General features: G+C 46.8%; 1 protein-coding gene across 2 annotated transcripts in view; it reads right to left on the bottom strand.

Annotated features, from left to right (window-relative positions):
* Positions 1-18,216, bottom strand: part of Dgkg (diacylglycerol kinase gamma) — a 163,257-nt gene that overhangs the window by 36,266 nt on the left and 108,775 nt on the right. The gene's annotated exons all lie outside the window — the stretch shown is intronic.

Below are 18,216 nucleotides of genomic sequence, written 5' to 3'. Positions count from 1 at the left end.
GGATCCTCTGAAAGTTCTCTCAGGTGGGTATGGATTCTTGCTTCCAGTTTCCTCCATTGGTCCTAGCCTCCCTCGTGGAGCTAAGTGGCATGGCCTTCCTCCTCCTTGCATGCAGCCAGTCCAGTCAGTGCACCACGGAGAGGGGATTGTCATTACTGTGGTGTTTATGGGGTCTGTAGCTGGGGCTCGGTGAGCAGTATGTTAACCTAACATGCACAAAACCACCCCTACTAGTGCATACACTGGGCCCATGGCACAGTGCTTGGGAGGTAGAGGCAGGAGGATCAGAAGTTCAAGGACATTCTTAGCTACATAGTGAGTTCAAGGTCAGTGTGGGATACATTAGACCCTGTCTCAAAACTAACAAACAAGCAAACAAGAAAACTACTACCACCACTACCAACAGAAAACCCATTCAAACAGAACCTAAAAGAAACCCAAATCCAAAGAAACTCATTGACTATGGCCACACCATCCCGTCGGTTAGGATGGCTACTTTCCTTTGTATCTGGGAGAACTGAGGCACAGAGGAAGCAGAGTCCCTTGTCCGGCATCACATGCTGTATAGGCAGAAGCACACAGACTTCAAGCAAGCAGTTAAGAGTCTTAGACTTAACCATTCTCTCTTCCCCCATTCATCTGGCTGTGCAGCCTCTGGCCTGATTATGACCAATGCTTCGGACCTCCTTTCCAGATGTTTCTTATTTTGACTGTTCTACTTTGCACACACCACAGTTTATTACCTGGCTCATTGGTATCATCCCTGGCATTGAAAACAATAGCACTGACAGCATTCCGTGGGATAGGTGGCAATCACACCACAGTTTCTTGGGGGCTGCAATTCTATCACATTATCATGGTCATAAAACAAGACATGTGCAAAGCACCTGGAAGGATGTAACATGTTACCTACCACTGTCCTCCTTGCTAATGCGGTATGAGCCTTATTAGCTCTTTGGTGTAAAGCTGAACGGTGACATTGCCATTTCCACTGGCATGAGTTCATCTCAGCTACCTTATTCTCACCTTATCATGTGTTTCTCTCTCTTGAACTTATGCAGGATTGAAAAATATATATAGCTTAGACACAGGACTTTCCATTTATGTTCATTTCTTTCATCAGGTTCTCGGTCCGAGCCTCCTCTAGTCTAATCAGATCATAGTCCTGTGACCTTTGTCACAACTCTTCCATCATTTGGGGATTAAGTTATATAATTGCAAAACCAAGGAACAAGTCTCCCCTTGGTCAGTGTAACATGGGAGACATGGTGTGGTAGCAACCTTAGCGTGGAGGTGCTTTACTGCCGTGGTGTCTTCAGGATCCTGGTCCTAACCAGCCTATTTGCATTTTAAGGTGGCATCATGGAGCTTTAGATGAGATGGACCTAAGAGAACATACCTCACCTTGGAGCTAGATGGAAATCCAGGTATGCAGACCCCAGTCCTATGTTTTGTTTTTTCTTTTTCTTTCTTTCTTTTTTTTTTCTTTTGGCCAAAACAGAAAACACTATGCTATGTTCACACTGAATTTTCTAAATGATTTCCTGACAACCTCTATCAGAAAAGTAATAAAAGAATCTATCTGAAGTCAACCATATTACCCATGCATGGGTGTCAACCATCAACTCTCGTTTCCAGGGACTACAAAAACAAATGTAGTTTTCATAGTATACCCCTTTGTCTCTGGGAAACTGGTGTGACATTTGTTTCTGCCTCTCATTGGATAGTTTCTCCTGTCTTCTACATGGATCAGAGTGACTTCTGAATGATATCTAGAGGATTATGAACAACTTGGACTCAAGGGTGTGTGAGATTTCCAAGGCCATTATGCTCCCCATTGTTCTACCTTGGACATGGTGGGGACTTCAGCATCCTTTTCCCCACTTTTAACTTAGGACCTGTTGCAGTTCACTACTCTGTTGCTGTGATAAACACTGACCAAAACTGAGCCCGGGAGGAAAGAGTTCACTTGGCTTATACATCCCAGGTCACAGTCCATCACTGAAAGAATCCAGGGCAGGAACTCAAGTCAGAAACCGGGAAGTAGGAACTGAATCAGAGGCCATGGAAGGGTGCTGCTTCCTGGGTTGTTGCCCAGGGCTTGCTCAGCCTGCCTTCTTAAATAATTCAGACCATCTGCTTAGGGGTGGTACCACCCACAAAGTGCTGGGTCCTCCTACATCAACCGTCAGTCCAGACCAAAACCCACAGACCAGTCCAAAGGCCAATCTGATGGAGGCAATTTCTCTATTTTGGGTTCTCCTTTTCCCAGGTGCCTCAAGTTTGTGTCAAGTTTATAGACATCACCGGTAGAGAGTCGCCAGTGAAGACAACATCTAGAATGGTGGAGCCCTACTGAACTACGCTTCCCATGTCTTGTTCTGCTCTTTTGTGTTGTTTTGCACACCATGTAATGTTCTCAGCTGCAGTCTTCCTGGAGCCAGACTTGTAGGTCGGAGGTGTTCTTTGGGAAGTTACTCCTGGGCAAGGCTAGATGCTGCCTTTGTGTCTCTGTGCATAGTCCTCCTTAATGCATGGGCTCATCCTGGCCTCCCTGTTGCTGTCACAGTGACTTGGAAACAAGAGCCCCTTTCCCTTTCCCTTCTCAATGTGTTTAATGATCTGTTAGGAGTTTATCTTGGGAAGTGTTCTTATTGGTCCACCCTTCCTCTGCTATTACTAATTAGGAATGTATGCTCTGGTTCACTGTGCCAAAACTTGTCTGTACTTCAAGATGAACTTCCCTCAACTCTGTGGCTGGAATTGTCCCCTTTCCTGTACGTCTTCCTAGATCAGATGGCTTTTTCTCTTCCTGGCTGGAGTAGCTTCCACAGCACCTCAATTTATTCTTTTTTTTTTTTTTGTCTCTTCCCTTCTGAGAAGTAGTAACAGGTACAGCCACCCTTGGCCAGACCTCCTTCACCTACATCACCTTTTAGGTTCCTGGTAGTGAGGGAGACGACACTGCTGTCCCAATGGGTGGTGATGGTGCTGGCTCAAGGTCACCACACAGATGCAGATGGAGGTTGCCAACACAGGCACTGGATGCCAGATTCCACTCAAGATGAGGTGGTGAAGCTGATGCTGGATTTACAGCAAAATTTAGCTTGCAGCTGTTGTTTGAATAATTGAATCTCCCACTGCCATTCTATCTTATAAGGGCTTAGACGTTAGTGTTATTAAATCCCATCTCTAGGCCAGATTTGTTTAAAAAACAACATCCCACAAAACCAAAGAACAATACCACCAGCACTCTCCCTGACAGTCACCTTCCTTGCTGGCAGCCTTAAAGTGTCCTGTCTATCTGTACCCATAACCTGTTAGGAGTGTTAACTGTTGCTGTCTCTTTTAGAAGAGCAATCCTGTCTGCTCTTGGTGGACTGCCTCTCCCATTCTCTAGCCAGTGTAGAGTGGGGCAAATAGGAGAAGTAGGAGGACCCTGGGGTGTTTGACACTGAACTCTCCACACACTTGGGCTTGGAGACAGAGGATGTAAATCCTGGCTCTGCTGTGATTCTGGGTTGGTCCTTGATATCTCTGGGCTTTAAGTGGTCACCTGGAAAATGAGGGCGGGGATGAGCAAGTTTTGGTGGGAGCAAGGCAATCCCTAACTCCTGCATTACTTGAGTCATCTGTGCGTAGTCGTCCCCAGCCCCTCCCCCCTCCGGTTTTGGCTGGAGCACTTCAATGCAGCCCCTCCTCCACACACCTGCCTCCTAGCCGCTGTCTCCATTTCCTTCGGAACTCCCTGAAGATGCAAGGCTTGCTGTTCTGAGTCTGAGAAAGTGGAGCCAGGGGTGGAGCACTGCAAGCCTAACTGGAATACAGGACACACAGCCTGTTCCCCAGCTAAATCCTCCGTGTTCCATGACGTCATCCAGCCCCCTCCCTGGTCCCCATCCGGGTGGCTCTAGGGAGAGCCTGGAGGCCTTTTCATGAGGCCCTGAGCTAGGTTGGAGCTGGCAGACTTGGCTCAGAGCCCTGGTTGAGCTGCCCCCACCCCGTTCACAGCCAGGCATGCGGCTCAAAGTCGGTGCTTGTGAGCGCGCACAAGCCCCAGATCCCTCCTGCATGGCTGCTGCCACCAGCTGCAGATGTGACAGGGGCACCGAGGTCTGCCCTGGGGTGAATCTAGGCCCCGGTTGTCGGTTGTGGTCCACAGCGGCTTCAGCACCCATAATTCTGGCTTCTTCAGAGCGGGGATGGTTCTTTTGGATAGAAGGTGGATATGTAGGTAACCAGAGCCTAGGTTAGGAGGCCACAGGCCTTGACGAGCAAATGACTAAAGCGTTCAGGATTAGGGTTCACCCCTCCCTCACCCGATGCTTTGGATCTCTGCAATTCGGGCGGACCCAGTCTCCCAGCTCTTGTCTTTGCTGAGGGGGTCGACAGCCTTAGAGAGGAGGGAGGCAGAGCAGCGTGAACCCTGTAGCAGGCCCTCGTCTCTGACCTGAAAAGGGGTGGTAGGGCTCCTGCATCCCAGCCCTGCCGGCCCTTTTATGCAGGTCCTCAGGGATAGAGATTCTATTTATTTGACGACCTGTTTCAGTTTTTAGACTGGTTATCCTTAACCTGGATTCTCCACACCACCGGCAGGCAGATTGTTTTTGTATCGAAGCTCCACCCACCACTGGGCTGGGTCGGCTGGGGGAGCAAGGAGGTGGAGCTCAGGCCAGAAGAGCTCTGGGGGCTTCCTCTGGCTCTCAGCTTCCGATTCCCTGGAGAATTCCTTTTCCAGGGTGCTCTGCGGCTGCATTATTCTGATACGCCCCTCCCTTTCACTTTGTTTTAATTTTTTTTATTATGGGTATTTCTAAAGGTGCAGGAAAATAGAGGGAAAAAGAAAGACCCAGCATAGAGGTTACATCTGGCTGCCAATCTTGTTCAGGGTCCACATGCACGTCGAATTGTTCTACAACAAACCCAATTCTCCCTTTTTGTCCGTAAATACTGTGTGTCTTTACAATTACTTCAGCCACCATCATTCTTCATTGGCAATCATAATTCCTTAACTTTCTCAACAGTCCCCTATTTTTCTAATTGCCGGTTTGTCCGAAGGTGTTAAACTGGGTTTAATTGGGGTTTTGGTGGGGGCAGTGATCTATAAATTTCCGGTACTTTTCTTCTTTGGAGGCAGGGTCTAAGGACGAGACTGAGGGTTTTCCCAGTGAGTGACCCAACCCAGGGAAGGAGCTCTCCTGCTGAGCCAGAAATACTAGGCTGTGTCTATAGAAAAGGTCTTTCAATTACAGTGTGGAGGGAGAGGGCTGAGGTCAAGCTGGACCAAAACCTGACCTTTAACTGGATTCTGATGGTTTGGGGTAGGGGGGTTTCCTTTGATACCTGGTCAGAGTTTTAGACCTAGCCTGAAGGGCAGGGGTTGGGAAACTGGCTTAAGCCTGGGTAACTCTCCCCTCCGTTGCCTCTCTTTTAAGGGAACCAGCAAGCATCAAGCAGAGAGAGCTGCTGTAAATCTCCCTGTGTAGTTCTAAGGTCCTGTGGAGCCCTGGAGAAGACAGGGCGTGGTGGGCAGGACGGGGAAGAGTCCTTTCTGATTTGGCTTGGCAGTCTAGAGAGCACATCAGGGTCCTGGGGAAGACTGGACCCTAGCTGGTCTGTCCTCTTTGGTTTAGAAAGAAGATAGTAGCCGAGGTTGCTAGTTAGCTGGGTCCTAGTAACTGCCTGTTAAAGAGATTAAATTGTTCCATGTGGCCAAAGAGTTGGGGCCTGTTTACTGCCCCTTTTATGTCTCATAAATCCCTACCTGCCTGAGATGCAGTGGCTCCTAAAACTGTTCCAAGTGTCTAGCAGGTAAGCAAGTCTTCCCTTTCTGCATTTCCCCTTGGATATGACGTATGTTCTGCCATATGTCCCCCAAGAGACATGAAGCTCAATAGAAGGTTAAGGACAGTGTTCCACATAGACCCAGGCATATCTAATCCATACTGGGTGTTCAACATAACTACCTGTGAATTGAAAGGCAAAGAATTCGTGGAGAAATCCTCATTTTCCCAACATGGAAAACAAGCTGTGCTGAGAAGACCAGCGACAAAATCTTCCCAGATGAATCTGCCCCACCTGTCTAGGTGAATAGTGATGGTTAAGTGAACTCAATGTCCCAGGACAGGCAGTGATTCGAATGCTACCCCTAGTCTGCAGGAAGTAATCTCTGATCATGGCTAAGGTACCACACCCCACACCCCTCAACAGGAAGAGGCATGGAAGGCTGGTTGCTGAGGTAGAAAAGACAGAAACAGAAGCACTCGTCCATCAAGCATAAGTGAGAACTTAACTCCTTGCTAGATCTAGGAATGGAGTGGAAACAGGGCAGGACCCATTCCCCCAGGGCTTTCTCAGAACAGTGTTGGAGACAGCTGCTGCTAACTGCTTACCAGCAAGGTCTCCAGGAAACCAAAATCAATGACCGAGCAATTGTTGTGTTCTAAGGTATGAACACTCTGACGATAGCAAGATAAAACATCAGCAGAAAGAGTTGGGAGGTGATGCACCCGCAAGCAGGTTGGCTTTGATGCAGGGATGGCTGGAGACAGAGAGACCCAAAAGGAAGCACATACCTTCCTATCTGCAGAGCCTATTGGCTAGAATTGGAGAATTTATTCTGAGTATATGAAAAGTAGCCAGGGAAGTCGCTATATTTGTTTTCCCTAGAGAGGGATGAGTGAATGCTTTCAGAGTGAATTTCTGCTCTGTATTTTGAGGGAAGAAACCAAGCTACACTGAGTGGAGAGAGCAGTCTTGGGAAGGCAGTCTACCTGTCTGCATACAAAAAACGGGTCTGGCGTGTAGTTAAATCCTACAGGCCATGGCTTCCCCTGTGTTGGGAGAGGCTATTTGGTAGGACTTTAGGAGCTGATGTCTATTGTGGGCAGTAAGATAATAACATCCACAGAGACTAAAGCACATCTTGTTTAGCAGCTAACGAAGCTGGCACATCATATATTTTATATCCAATCTGTTTTAACTCTGCAGCATCAGTGTTTATAGGCTCATTTTGCAGATGAGGAAACAATGACCTGATGAAACCAAGGAAGGTCTTTCTCTTCCAAACTTGTGATTAGTGCTTGTCTTCTCCAAACCTCCAGGTTTCTTACATGAGATGCAAGTGGCAAGATCAAGAAGCCAGATCAATGTAGAGAGCTTGTGCACAATCTGCTAGTGCTGTGACCTGTGAGACAATGTGTAGCGTGTTCTCTAACAGGAGTAGTCAGGTGGGGCTGGAGAGATGGCTCTGTGGTTAAGAGCACTTGGTGCTCTCATCAGAGGACCTGGGTTTGTTGGAACCCAGCCCCCATGGGGTCTCTAAGAGTTGTTTTCCAGCATAACCACAGGTGCCTCCTGTTTTTCTGACCTCACCCCACTGAGATCAATATCCTGTTGTGAACCCTTTGACCTGGGTTTTTGTAAGTTTGTATATAAGGCTGCTCCACAGTAAAGGAGAGAGACATTCTCTCAGAAAAGGACCAGGAGTCTTGTGGTTCATCCAAATCTCCAGGCTTTCACCCAATACTTGGACTTAGTGGCCAAGAGCCAGCCACAAGAGTTGGGTTCCCAGAACCCACATAGCAGATCACAACTGTCTGCACCTTCAGTTCCAACGGTCTGATACCCCTCTTCTGGCTCCAGGAATACTGCACACATACGGTACAGAAAACAACAACAAAACCTTAAAAAATAAAGTAGTCAGGAGAATTATGGAGGCATATAAGAACTGGGAATGTATAGCTTGTTGTGAATGAATGTGATACTATGTAAAAGATACACCAATAGCCCTATGAAAGGCAGTCATATGCAAGAGTGAGGAGAATGGTAATATGCCAAATGGGGACTTCATCCACACATCCACACATCACACATACTGTGTATTTATGATACTCCAAGCAGTGTGCCAAATGCCAGAATTAATTGCAAGGAACAGGACAAACAACTCCTATTCAGTATGAGGGAGAATGTTCTGAAAGTCCATGCTATCTAGATACGAGGCCAATGCCTACATGGGATTTTCTAAGCTTCTTAAGGGCTTCCTACCCTTCCAATATCAGGAGGAGGCCAGAGGCTCACTCATTAGGATGTATATTAGGATGTGCTAGAATGACTCTTTTCTAGAGTGTGTACGTTAAAATATCCCTTCTAGTTCAGAGATTTGAAATTGAGCGTTTACTCTGGCAGGCGATTGCATGCTGCACTGAAGCACCTTGTCCTGCCACCCCTCTTTGCCCAGCCCTGACCTCACAGCTGTGTGCTCCACATTCTCTGACAGCTAGCTAGCCTGGAAAGGCCATCTGTGACAGGGATGCTGGAGTCCTGGTGAATACGTGTGGGCTCAAGGAATGTGGCATTGAAGCCATGCACACACAACCTGCTTAAGAACATCCCATGGGCAGAAAATGTTTTCTTCCTCTTTAGCCCTACTCTGTTGCTATGCCAGGAAGGCACAATGGTGCCTTTGACAGGGGCAGCTGGAAGGGGGTATTGGCAGAGAGGCTGGAAGTAGAGTGCTGCAGCTGGGGGTGGGGGTTGGGGGCTCAAGTTCATGTCCAGGAGTGAGCCTGCATTGGGTGCCAGTTTCCAAAACAGAACTGCTGTTTCTCAGAGCTGCTGGTGGCGGGTTGCCTCAGAATTGGACAGAGGGCAAAGCCGTTTCCTCTCCACAGCTCCACCTCTCCAAGTTTAGAAAAACATTGGTATGTTAGGGCATTCTTGCTCAGGATGCTGCCTCTCTGGAGAGCTGAGGCCACTGTCTGGATAGGATTTTCTAAGAGTCCAACTCCATTAAGCAGTGAGGAACTGTAGCCTTAGGACCTGGTGGGGCTCCAGGACAGGTAGCCTTCTGGGCAACAAGCAGGGCTCAGAAAGGAGGCCCTTTCTTCTGCCTTGCAGGGTCACTCACTCCAGTCTCACTGCCCAGCATCCTCGTTGCCATACTGGTTCTGCCCACACCGTGTTTTAACTCAGTTCGGTGGGAAAGAGGTGGGAGAAGCCTGGCATTTCCTGTCCTGGTTCACAGTTGTCCAGACCCTCTGTGACAGCTCAGAGCTGGACGTGGGATGTCTTCCCACTCTCTGGGGGGTTAAGAGGTCCGAGTGCCAGGCTGTTAGCTCTGGCATCCATTCCCCACATTGTGTTACAACAGAGCAGGTGGCTCTCTTTCATTTTAGCAGTTGCCATCAAAAAGGTGTGACTTCAAGTGGTCACTGGCAATTTCTATTAATGTTCACACTAAATACGAGAGCTTCACACTTTCATTCAACTTTTTTTTTTTAAATCAGCAAATCGCAGCTGAGGAAGTACTTCCTTTTAGGCTCTTTGCTGGCTCCGTGACTGCAAAATGAAAAGAGTGTCCTAGTTTCAGAGTGTCCTAACCATTCAGTGCACATGACAAGCTCTCAAGGGGAGTGTTGGCCTGTCAACTAAATACTCATGTGCATTAGTTGCACAGTGGAAGTGTAATACAGAGCTGTCCCTCAGGGGGTGTCCTGGCATTGTTGGGGGGATCTGTGGGGCTGGCATCACAGACCTAGGTGTGAAACTCGTCTGGTCTTAGAATATTTATTGTATTTATTTTGAGACAGGGTCTCACTGTGTAGCCTTGGCTAGTGTAGAACTTGCTAAGTAGACCAGGTTGGCCTCCAGCTTATAGAAATCTGCCTGTCTCTGCTAGGATTTAAAGGTGTGAGCCACGGTGCCTTTAATGATGAGTGCTTATTTATACTCATGAGACTTTATGAGGATAATACATAGGATACAGAATTGTTATGGTAATCAAGATGTTGTATGGAAGTGCTAGGATTTGTGGATCATAACAGACTTGAGGCACACATATTCATGCATAAGGACATTTAGTCAGTCCTGTGTTTGCCCTTCATTAAAGAGCCGAATTTTTTCCTTCTATAACCTCACAGGCATTAGACAATTTCTCTTCTGCATTCCATAAATCATATTTGTTTGTTCTATTCTTTGTTTGACAGTCAAGTTGTATAGGGAATAGAAGGATTAGAGTATTTTTCCTCCCTGAAGTACCTGAATCGTGGATTGTGGTAAGGAAGATTATGGATTCTTTTCAATATTCTAGAACATCTAAGGAAGCTAATGCATTTCCCACAGACAGGCTGTCACAGCTCACTCTCAACCTTGAAAGATACATTGCTTGGGGAAGTTATTCTTTTACCAAGAGACTTTGGCAGCCAAAAGCTAAGCTTTCTTGGGGCAGAGGTTAGCTGTCAGGATCTTCCGGAAACTTGCTGGGGACAAGGCTCTAACCTGGAATGTCAGCAATGGGACTCCTGTTCCAGTCCTCTGAGGCTTCCTGGGGCAAACTATCAGACACACTGCACACCACCCAGCTGTTTTAGACAAAATGTAGGGATGAGGCTTAATCTTTAAAAGTCATTCCCAAGTCCTTGGAAGACACAAAGTATGTTATTGTCAGGAATCTGAAGACAAAGGAAAATCAAAGCAATTCACAAAGAAACAAAGGCGATAGAAGAGAATGGAAAAGTAAAAGTATATAGACTTGAACAGAACTTGATATGAACTGCAGGGTGTACATTAGCAGGAAATACAAGAAGAGGGTCATTTGAGGGGGAGAAGAATTTGCATCAGAGCTGAAAGCAAACAATGGAATTTCATAAGGGGAATTTACAAAAGGTTTTTCCTGAGTCAGCAGAACAATGCTGAGTCCATGAAGGAGACTTGTAGTCAATGCATGGGTAAGAGGTAGGGAGGCATGCATCGTGGAACCATGTTTGAAAATGGATTTCATGGATTCAAAGAGGCCAGTAATCCTAGCACTGCTGGGGCCTGATTGTTGAGATTGAAGGGATACTCTGCTCACTAGAATATGTGACTCTGGCAGGCCTTGCTCTTCTCTTCCATTCCCTTTGCCTTGCTAAAACCCCTTAGATTATATTCCTAATGCTAGCCATCAAGGTCTATTCCCTTATTCCCTCACTTGGTCCTCCTGAGGCTGACCACATGGTCCAGTTATCTCTGTATTGAAGTCCAGCAATCAAAGCCCCCTTTGGTTCATATAATTAGCATGACCAATCAAAACATACTACTGCATCCTAACCCATCCTAATACAGACATCCCCTTTTTTTCCTGTAAGGTCATTTGCTGCTGCTTTTCTGCCCGAGTCAGAAAGCAGCCACTTTAACTTTTCTTCCCCACTTACTAAAGGCTTTCTCTGTGAAAACAAGTGTTTGAGTGGTTTGTGCCTAACCTGGGGTCTGAGAGGAAGCCCCCACATAGGGGGCTTCCTTTAGAGATTGTTGGTTACATTTCCAGTTTTTTTTTCTCCATATTTTTGATGCATTTGTCATTTTGACTTTTGAAACCAGTGAAGATTAACACACATTTTAGGAGACAGAACTAGGAAACCATGGCTGACACCTGGCAGATGGGCTTGGAAAGGAAGCCTGGGGTGGTCAGAGCTGCCTGGGGTGACTACACTGGGGCTGCTGCTGGACACAGGGTCCCATTGGCTTGATTGAGGAAGGAAATTATCCAGGATACTTTCACCCAACGATGCCCTAGCTTTGCTTTTAGCTTTTCTCACTTCCTTCTCCCGTGAAGATGTTTCTATTTAATCCACTCTGGTTGGTTGGTCTGAGTGGCCATCCCCACTTATTTGTTCCATGCTCTGAAAGGCTAACAGTTCATGTCATGTCAGAAGATACCAAAGCTTAAAGATTCCTTCCTTTTAATCTCAGCACTGGGGAGGCAGAGGCAGGCGGATCTCTGTGAGTTCGAGGCCAGCCTGGTCTCCAGAGCAAGGGCCAGGATAGGCTCCAAAGCTACACAGAGAAACCCTGTCTCGAAAAAACAAAAAACAACAAAACAAAAATTCCTTCCCTTCCAAGTTAGGAGTGTGCAAAACAGCAGGGTGCAGTGGGCGAGACAGGATCAGAGAACACACAGTTGGTCCCTGAGAGCCATGTTTTCTTTTCTGTCACACACTGACTGAGTGAACTTGATCAAGCTAATTAATCTATGAAGTCCTTGATCTTTGCCTTTTGAGTAATAATGGCATTGGTGAGGCTGGCACAGTTACTTGAAGTAGAGGTACTTGCTTACTATGCTAAGTAACAGTTTCCTCGGAGATTGAAACATTCCATCCTGCAGGCAAGCTCTATAAACAGGAAGGTAACAACTCAAAACAGCTTCAGGAAGTCCCTGAAACTGACCAGATTCTCTAGGCTCCTCCCTGCCAGAGGGGGAGATCCATGTTGCAAAGACTCTGAGACTAGAGCTGCTGTGGGAAGAAGCAGATAGCAGCTGAGCTGCCAGGGAGAGGCTTAAACTAAGTGAGACACCTGGAAAGGACACTCTAACCCACTGAGTGACCTACAGGCTGTGCGGTGTGCTCCAGGGTCCCAGCTTTGTGAGCTGTCACTCATGCTGAAGTGGGCTTTCATACTGCAGCTGTCTTTGAGTCATTTCTGGTCCTGTAAACAACTCCTCACTCATATTCCTCTAAGTAACCCCAATAAAACTCATTGATTCACCAAATTGGACTTTGGTGGTTATCTGTGCTTTGGTCTGTTGTGGGTTTCCTATCTGGGATGAGTAAACATGTATATTGCATCTCCCCAGGAGAAGTTTTGTTATACAACAAATACCCAAAACTCACATGGCAGAAAGAGAGATCTGAGGGTTACGAGCATTCTCTGATCTCCACACGCATGTTATGGTTCATATGAACATACACAGACACATACACACATAGGCATTCACACACACACACACACACACACACACACACACACACACACACACACAGCAATTTAAAATGTGGCTTTGGACCAGTTAGCTAAAGGGATCTGCCCAATCTTAAAGTGATCTGACTCATTATTTATGAAGGTTTTTGCTTTGAGACAAGGTCTCATTATGTAGCTGTCTGGATTGGTACTCATTGTGTATCCCAGGCTGGCCTCAAACTTGCTGGGCTCCTCCAGTCTCAGCCTCCTGACTCCTGGGATCATAGGTTAACCCAATACACCTTGCTTTATGAAACTTCTTTTCACACACAAGTTATGCTATGAGCATTTAGGATTTTTATAGGCAAGATTCCAGTCATCTACTGGGTGTGATGTTGCTGGCGTAAGGCCCTGAAAATTCCCCTTATAATTTTTAATTTCCATTAAACATTTTAATGAAAGTTAAATTCATAAAACATACAAATAACCATGTTAAAAGTATACAACTCAGTGGCATTTAGCATTCTCATCCACATTGTCTTTTGATGCTTTTTTTAAAAATGTGCATTGGTGTTTTGCCAGCATGTATTCTGTATTCGGGTGTCGGGTACCCTGGAACTGGAGTTACAGACAGTTGTGTGAGCTGCCACCACATTGTCTTTTTAAAGTGACATTGTAAGACTTATTTAGGTCAGTTTCATTTTGTTGTAATAAAGACACTGCATGGCACCTCCATGCTCAAGCTGGGGTAAAGCAAGTTCCCCAGGTGCAGATGGAGAGGCACTAGCCAGGTCACAGGGTCCATAAACACACTTCCAGGTTCATATATATGCATAGCCAGATGTCTCCCTGAGGTGGTTTGCCACTTACATTCCCATTGGCAGGGTCTCAAGGCTACCTTCTGCCCCTCATGGGCTGGGCATTTGTGGAGCTCTAGAGAACAGTTAAAAGTAAGGCAGCAGTGGGGGGTGTCACAGCACAGGGCTGCAGTTTTAGAGTGATGGTGTGGGAGGCGGGGCTAAGGCAGGGGGTGTGGTTTTGAATCCAGCCTGTGCACCTACATAGCAAGACTCTTAAAAACAAACAAGCAAATGAAAACGAAACTCAGCAATGACAAACAAACAAAAAACCCAAACCAAATCACAGTTCAAATAGCAAACCAGTTCCACATTGTCTGAAGTGGTCTCAGAACGCTGGGGTGCTGGTGTGTGTGTGTGTGTGTGTGTGTGTGTATGTGTGTGTGCACAAGTGTGTGTACCTGCCTGTTAAAGAAAGAAGGCAGGCTGTGGGGACTCCAGTTTTACATATAATATCTTATTTCTTTCATCAAAAACTGTTTAAAGGAATGATGCAATATTGAAAAATATTAAAGGAGAAATATTGATAAATATTGAGTGAGGAAAATAGATATATTTTCCCTAATACTTGAGTAATTGACATACAGAGACACCCCCCCACACACACACACACATGCTAGCTAACAGTGTTCTGAGCAGCTTCTAGATTTTCATGACCTTCCCATCTGTGCTGAAGGTGGTAGCCTTTTCTTGTGAACGTTATCTTAAGATTAGATTAAATACCAACAAATTGGGGGATTTCTTATTTTTAACCCAGAAAACAAAATAACTGCCATGGAATGTAAGATGATTCTTCCAGTTGAAGCCTGCCGGCTTTGCCCCACCTAGCTCCAAAAACTTTAAGATCCTTGGCAAGGCTATTCTGGGCCTAAGGTGGGGGTGGTGAGTCAGACGAGCCTCCTCACTCCGCCCCCACTGTTTTATTCAGGTGAAATCAGGTTAGAACAGATATAAAGGGGCCTCTTGGAAGCCAGCTCTGAGAATTGGCCTTGGACAGCCCCTAGTTGGCCGGGCTGCACAACAAGCCAACAACCTTGTTGAACACCCTGTTCAGATGCAGGCCTAAGGCTCCCTGAAACAAAGCACTCTGGTGAGTGCTTGCCATATATTTCTTAATGCTCCCGGGAGATAAGCAAATCTCTTCATGCCGGTTTTTAAATTTATCAGGATTAGCAGAGAATAAAGTAGCAAATAATCTACAGACAGGACAGGCACTGAACCTCCCTGAGAAACTGGTCACTACTGCCTCCCAGGGTGCTAGCCTAAGCCAGGCCATCTAGACTGTGGATGCAGGTGAAATCCAACCGCCTGTCATCCTGCCTTCCTGCTCTACGAACCAAGATAATTAGGACACTTGCCGAGGAGGGCTGCTTTGTAGACTCTGTGGGACTTAGCACCGATGCCAGTTAAGTAATAAGCCCCAAAGCCCTGGGAACTTAAACTAATGTCATTGGGAACTAGGCTGACCGCCCACCCACTGCCACCCCTGTCTTATGGGTGAAAATACTGAGGCATAGGCACCCAGTTCAGCAAGTCACTGAGCCCAAGGGCAGAACATGGGTGACAGTCCTGTGAACCTCAGTGCAGACTCTGCACTATTCCAGTGCTGACTAGGTGTCCACAGGTGAACAGTGAATACCAGGGTAGGGGGCATGGTGGTGTTACCTCCCTCTAGCCTGAGGCATTGGGCTGGGCTCTTCAGACAGGATCCACAGGGCTCTGACTCCCATGGTTCACGGAGACTCTTTTCATTTGTTTTTTTAGCACTACTTAAGTGGGCTTTTTATTAACAAGCTTTGTGTGTTCTGGGGACTAGTCTCTCTAGTCACCTGAACTTTACGTCAGAGATGGGATCAAGTTTCCTATTTCTTCTAGCTACCAATATGAAAGAAAGTGGCTGCAAGCCATGTCTGTGACATTTAATGGAGATTTCGCCTGAAAAAAAACAAAATACCTCTTAGCCTTTTAATTTAGCCATTCAACTTTGTGTTGTATATGTATAAGCAAATGTGTGCAACTGTTTGTGTTTGTAGTATGTGCGGTTTTGCATGCACCTGTGTGCCTGTGCACAAGTGTGGAGCTCAGAGGTTGTCAGGTTCCTCCACAATCGTTCTCTACCTAGTGTTATTGTTGCGCAATAATCTTTTTGTACACTGTGAAGACATATCTTTGCCAAGGTGCCTTCTAAATGATTTAATAAAAGGTTAAATGGTCAATAACTAGGCAGGTAAAGGTTAGGCAGGGGAGCCAGACTAGGAGAATGCCGGGAGGAAGAAAGGTGGGGTCACCAGTGAGACACAGAGGAAGCAGGTGACAAACATGCCCTGCTGGAAAAAGGTTCCACCACATAGAGCATAGATAGGAAATATGGGTTAATTTAAGATGTAAGGGCTAGCTAGTAACAAGCCTAAGCTATTTGCCAAGCATTTATAATTAGTAACAAGTCTCGGTGTGGTTATTTGGGAACTGGCTGGCAGGACAGAGCTGACTGTCAGTCCGGATGAAAAACCAAGCCTATGCTTTCTGAGCCAGACTCTCACTGGACCTGGAGCACTCTGATTCAGCTAGAGTCGCTGGACGGCAATGCCTGCCTCTGCTCCCCAGTGCTGGGATTACATTGTCCACTGCCCTTTGGTTAAACTCAGGTCCTTGCCACAAGTGGAGCTAGCACACTCACTGTCACTATGAACTTTTCACAAACTCTACCATCTGTCCCTGTGTTCCTCATAGTTGTGCCTTTTCTCAGTTATTGAGCCCTCAGCTTCAGATTTTCTCATCCACTAGTTGAGGTAGGAATACCCACTCTTCATGTTCTGTTGGTCAGGAGAAATGAGGTGCTGTGTGAGAAAAACTTTTGTAAACATTGGGGCAGTCCTCTGACTATTCTTGTACTGCATCATTCTTTGCTTCCTCAGGTGGGTGCTAAGACTGTGTCTAGCCTAGCACTCCTAGGCAGGGTGGTATGGTTGCCTGAGCTGAGTCGAAGTTTTACAGTTCAGTACGTGTGCGCATACGTGTGCGCACACAGACACACACACATCCAAACATGTATCAGCACATACATCACCCCTGTGTACACATACATACCTTTATCCACATGTGTACAAATATATACTGTGAACACATACATGCACACACACATACTCACACATTTGCACAAATGCATACACATGCATGCAGAGATACATATACACACAGACATATGTACATATACACATGTACATAAACACACACACACAGAGAGCAGGAAGGAGGAAGAGACTGCCCTGAGGTTGGAGGATTTGCCGAGTTTTAACACTTGGTGGATAAACTTGCTTACCAGTTTCCAAGCTCCACTCACTCCAGAACACCTGGGATCTTCCCTTCCTAGTTCAGGCAAAGAACCCTTGGTCCAGTTACTGGATGCATTGGAGCTTTATTTAAGAGATGTAATAGTGCTTGTTTCCCTGGGTTGTTGTGTGAACACTGACAGGTTACAGCCTGCAGTTGAAGCACTGATTTTTTCTGTCTCCTTTTAACTTTCCCCTCCTTTTTTCTTTACTCTTCTAACCCTCTCAGGCACAGCTTGCATTTCCATGCTATTGTGGTTCCGGAAGCAGTAAAGGGAGGTGGTGTCTGAAAGGAGTCTTCCCAGGTTGGCTGACCTCGAGCTGGTGAGCCCTGTGCTATTGTCAGTTGCAGCAGCCACACACAGAAGGCCACTTACCGGCTTCTCCTCCATGTTCCTCCTGATGCTCCCCTGCCTTCTAACACCTGTCACTCACCTGCCCTACCCTCTGTCTTTCAGAGTCTCCTCTTGATCCTACCACCTGGGACTATCCACTGTCCTCTGGATGCAGAAATGGTGCCCGTCTCAATCCACTGCCAACCCACTGTCACATGACATCCTAGCCCCGACTCCCGAAGCTTACTCTCATGAATAAATGCTAAAAACAGTTATTATGAAGAGGCAAGGGAAACAGGAAGTGCTTCTGAAAGCTCTCAACAAGCCACAGCCCGACAGCCCACCCACTCCCTAGGCACCACTGCCATTTGCCACCAGGCCACCAATTCCTTGTGTGATTGAGGAAGTGCAGCTTGCATCCTGGACCCCAAGGGGACCGGCAGGCATGGTCAGCCTGGAGCCAGTGGGGCGGTCCAAAGAGGCAGGGAAGCTGAGCTGCTGTATTCTGGGCACAGTGTCAAGGCCAGCTGCAGGGAGAACAAGGACTTGCTGTGTGTCTGCAGCTGGCCGTGGTTAGGCAGGGTTGTCCCTCGCTAGCGGTATATTTAAAGAGACCCCAACAGAGGGTGGTGCCAAGAGGAAGAAAGCACACAGATCTGTTTGCCACACTCAGCTCCTTCAGCTATAGCTCCCAGGCAGTGTATTTATGCATAAATGAGGAGGGCTGGCTGCTCAGCTTCTCCCAGGTGTAGGTGGCCTCAGCCACTTATCACTTGGAGACACAGGTTCTTAGCCTTTGGACCTCTATGCCCTGTAGCCAAGCTGGCAGAAAGGTGCCTCCCACCATGGTGTCAGTAACCCAGCAACCAAAAAGGGGAGGCCTGCAGATGAGTCAAGTAGCCTTGTGGAACCTCTGGCTGTGTTTATGAACACTCCCTGTGAGCATGGGCACAGCCTTCCTTCCAGCAGGGAGTGGCA

Source organism: Cricetulus griseus, chromosome 4 (assembly GCF_003668045.3).
Source record: "Cricetulus griseus strain 17A/GY chromosome 4, alternate assembly CriGri-PICRH-1.0, whole genome shotgun sequence".
Classification (NCBI taxonomy): domain Eukaryota; kingdom Metazoa; phylum Chordata; class Mammalia; order Rodentia; family Cricetidae; genus Cricetulus; species Cricetulus griseus.
The sequence above is the reverse complement of the archived record's forward strand: the minus strand, read 5'-3'. Positions and strand labels throughout refer to the sequence as shown.